At 39.4% G+C, this 4,711-nt stretch overlaps 1 long non-coding RNA gene across 1 annotated transcript; it reads left to right on the forward strand.

Annotated features, from left to right (window-relative positions):
* Positions 1-203: 203 nt before the first annotated feature.
* Positions 204-2,328, forward strand: LOC145419744 (uncharacterized). The gene is made up of 3 exons (XR_013901084.1): positions 204-314; positions 2,023-2,057; positions 2,150-2,328. It is a non-coding gene; the product is annotated as an uncharacterized LOC145419744 (long non-coding RNA).
* Positions 2,329-4,711: the final 2,383 nt, after the last annotated feature.

Here is a 4,711-nt window from a genome sequence, read left to right on the forward strand (position 1 = left end):
CAGTGCTGAGTGTCAGACATGCTAAGGCACATGTAATGAAATAACTTGTTTGAGCTTTTGTAAAGAGTTCATTTTTAAATTTTTACACAAACGAGACTTTTCTCACTCCGGTTACTGTTTCAGCTTCACAAAGGCTTCAGTGTTATAATGAAGAAAAAGAAGCATCACTTCAATACATCAGCCGTGTTGTCAGTGATGTAATTTGAGATTTTTCCTTTCAACACTGTTTAAAGTACAGGCTCCCATGTATGGACTGATGTTTTGATCCACCTGCTTCTCTGTAACCTGTGGGTGAATCTCTCCATCTCCTCTGGGTAATTATATTTTCCACTTCATTTACACACAGCTGGAAGAAGGAGATGCGAGTAAGGTCTTTATGTTTCTGCTTGGACCTTCTGTCCCTGCAACCCAAACCCAGATAAGTAGCAAGATATGGATAGATGGATGAGTAGATGTCCTTTTGACATAGTTGTGTCATGAAGTAACATGAAAAAATAGTTTAACCAGTGCACTTTAGGTCTTAAAAACATGAACAGCATCTCTTAAATATATGCATCCATTTTTATCTCAAGTCTCAAGCATTTCCTTAAAACCATATCAACACAATCCAGTGAAGTGAATTAACAGTTTCTCCAAAGACAGCTGCTACATGCAAAGGAATCAAAATTCACAATGCCATCTTCTCAATTCTGTTGGAAAAATATGTCCCATAATTTTTTAAATGGTTAAGAGACAAAATAACCATGTCTAATGTAGCATCTGTGATTTAAACGAAACACAAAACTGTATCAGTTTTCAATTGAGTACGTTGTGTATGATTTTGCAAATTTAAAAAAAAAAGCACCATGATCTACTTTAAGGAACACAAGCAGGATATTTTGGAGTGACCTGACTTGAAAACTCTGCAGGTGGATATTAAAAATGCTGCATCTTCTGCAAAGCAGCCTAAAAATATCCAACTACATCAAAAGTGCTTCACTGAAAAGTGGGTGAAAAGTTTTTAATCATTAATGGAAAAAATGCACCAGTTGTGCATCAGTGATATGAATATCACAAAGTCTGCTAGCTAAGGGTGCTGCAATCTAGAAACACTGTTGTCTCTTCCTCTAATTTGGGGCAGTTATCATCACAGTGCAACTTCACCCTCAGCTCTGAGCAAAACTGCTAAAAAAATGTGCAAGGTGCAGAAAAGGAGGGAGGCGATGGATGTGTGAGGCAGAAAACAGGATTCAGAAAAATGCTGAGCTCTGCAGGCTTCAGGAATAGATTCTGAGTGAACAACCACAAATGGTTCTTTCTAGGTGGAGCTCTTTTCCCCTCCATACATTACTGAGGCGCTGAACCATGGTGGTGGTCCAGACCTTTTTTAATTTGTGCCCTCAGCCCTGGGGACTTAGTGACTGAAAGACTGCTAAACCTCTGCTGGTCACTGTAGATAGTCGCAAAGGAAATAATCTGAACTGTTGAGCTGTTTTATCATAACTGAAAAACATGCAGTAGCTAGGAAGAAATATTCTCCATTAGCATTAATTAAAAAACTGAGCACAATAAGGTCGGTTGTCAGAAGAAGCAGGCACTCTTGGCTCCCTGGCACACCGAGCTGAAGACATGATCTCTCTTTGACCTTTGCACAGTGGACCGTAAATGAGCTGTTTACTTTTTTATCTCTACAATATCTCAGGTAATATCTTGAATTGCTGCTGTTCTGCATCAAGTGAGGCAACAGTGCAGTTTCTCTCCTGTATGGATTCTTTGATGAACACACAGGGGCACACTCGGATCAAACACTTGTTATGTCTGCCTGAATGATTTGTCATGTTTGCATGTATTATGAGGTCAACATCCTCTTTAAAACAAGCACAGCAAACACAGCAGAAGTTTATCTCAGTGTGAGATTGTAAATGATTAGATATTTTTCATGGATGTTGCACATGCTGCCAAGTACTCTTCAGAGACAGCAGCGACCTGACTGGAGGCTCCATGGCATGCCTTCATCTTCTTATTCTTTATTTACATGTGCAGAAGCAGAGCAGTCTGATGAAGGGGCCTGACAGATGGTAAGTCCTTCTGTTTCAGTATAAAGATTTTGTGCTGGAGGGAAAGGACCCAGCATTAATGTGAGCTCCTCTTCTCCCTCTTTCATGTGCAGAAATAATTGATCTTGCCTCTGCTGAGCCTCTGAGTTGGGACTCTTCTCTGGCTGTGAGCTGAAAGATGAAAGAGGAAGAATAATTTCTTCTGAGAATTCAGGTGCTTCTCTTAAACATGAAAGAACCTCTTTTTTTTTATTTTTTTATCAGGGATCAGGAATAGAAATATACCAAATTATCTGTTGATTGTCTGTTTTTGTCCTTGCATTTCTGACTCATTGGGAGAATTCCATTATGAACATACATATCCTAGTGGAAATTTATAATATACGATGTGAGAAATATGAAGTGAAACTGCAGTGGATGCATCTTGACATGTAGACGTGGCCAAGATGACCACGTATTCACTTCACACATATATGAACTGTAGCTATAACAGCTTCAACTCTTATGGGAAGGCTTTCCACAAAGTTTACAAGTGTATCAGAATTTGTGAGGTCAGACACTGATGTTGGATGATAAGGCCTGGCTCACAGTCTCCACTCTGATTCATCCCAAAAGCATTCGGTCAGATTGAGGTCAGGACTGCGTGCCGGCCGGTCAGATTTTTCCACACCAAACTTGCTCATCCATGACTGGTACGCAGTCATATTGAAACAGGAAGGGGTCTTCACCCAACTGTTCCCACAAAGTTGGGATCATGAAATTGTCCAAAATGATTTGGTATGCTGAAGCATTAAGAGTTCCTTTCACTGGATCGAAGGGGCCCATCGCCTGAGAAACAACCCCACACCATAATCCCCCCTCCACCAAACTTTACACTAGGCACAATGCAGTCAGACAAGTACCGTTCTCCTTGAAATCACCAAACTCAGAATGTTTTAGAGGAGGAGCAGGGAGGAAGAATTCCCTTTTAACAGAAAGATACCTCAAGCAAAACCAGAGGAAGACATCTATCTGCCATAACAGGTTTTGGAGTGAGGGGAAAGAGAAAGACAGGTCTAAACACAAACACAGGAGACTAATATATATCATCAATCTCCTCATCGATATGCATCTATAACCTTCAAAATTATTTAACACAAAAAGTGATCAGAAGAAAAAACTCAACGTAAGAAGTTTATTGGTTTGCAAAGGAGCTGTTTTTACAAAAGCATAGAGGGGGGAAAACATTTGGAGCATGTATTGTGTTCATCTAAACACTGGCCGTGTGCACATTCTCACAAAGTTTACAGTCAACTCTATTTATTTCGGGAATGTGACATCATGTGGTAATTACAAGTGCTCCTGTTTTTAGCAGATCAAACAGCCAACATGATGCGTGAGATGAAAGAGTATCAGGGAGATCAAAGTTACTGCAGCCGGCACACGAGTGATCCTCCGACTCAGTACATCCTTGAAAACAATGACAGGAAACTGTTGTGCAGTTAAAAGAAAAGCATCTGGAAATGGGAAAGGTTGCAGTTTAAGACAATACTCTTTTTCCATATCATTTGTAATATTTGTACACATCAGAACCCAGAGCCAAAGAAAACACTTTCATTATTATAAAAGACTCAGCTTTTCAACGCGCCTTCATATAAACAGCAAAACGTTAGCTATACAGTCAGGATATCTTTACCACACACAAAGCTGCTGGTTATGGTGTAATAAATACAAATGATAACATGATCAACCGCACAAACACATCAGCAACACATCAGCCTACTTCTACTCAATGAACACCATGAAGTCATTTTAGCACCTTTTAGAAAACCGCTCTTTAACCTGGTGAAACTCATGGGGAAATGATTTTAATTCAATACTCGAGTCCACATTAGGCCATAAAAAAATACAGCCCAAAAGAACAGACAGTGGATAGATGGCAAAAAGAAATAAAACCGCATGCTTGACTGAAACAGAAACTGGCAATACATAGTTGGTACGTCAATCTGTCGTCTTTCCAAATTGCCAGGTACTAGCTTACATGCACAACAAATGCTTTCATGTGTTTTCTTCAAAAATAAAAACCCTGAGTCCACGTACATCCAAAGTCCGAAAGGAGGGTAACAAACAGACAGACATGGGTAAAAAACAAAAACAAACACTCCTTCTCTTACATCAGACTTGCTGGATTTTAAGGGTAGGAAGAGTGTAAAGATTTACTTCACTGAATGGGTATAAAAGGGCAGGTCCTAAATAACTGGGGTGATTGTGGACAGTAATTTCACCTGGGTTACCATTAGATTACAATCAGCCAGAAAATGACATTCAGCTTTTCAGTTACATTTTTAAAGTGTTGCAGAGAAAATAAAATAAGAGTTACAAAGAGCAATAAATTATGATTTCCCAAGGTTGTTCTTCAAAAGATGTGGGATCATTAGGAGATCAGAAAAAGAGGCCTGCATATTTAACAGTAAAAATGCTTTAACTGTTTTCTTCTCGCTGTGAGTTTTGCAATTTTTTTAAAGTGCAACAGTACAAAATAGGTAAGTACCCCACAAGCTTATCCTGTACCTGCACCACATCTAAAAACCTAGAGGAAAACAAACTGCGCTCAGCTGGAAAAAAACACAGCAGTTCCAGAAACAATTTGCTAATGGCAGAGTTCAAGTGTACACTATGCTGAGCCAAACAGACTC

This window comes from Astatotilapia calliptera, chromosome 13, assembly GCF_964374335.1.
Source record: "Astatotilapia calliptera chromosome 13, fAstCal68.1, whole genome shotgun sequence".
In the NCBI taxonomy this organism is placed as follows: domain Eukaryota; kingdom Metazoa; phylum Chordata; class Actinopteri; order Cichliformes; family Cichlidae; genus Astatotilapia; species Astatotilapia calliptera.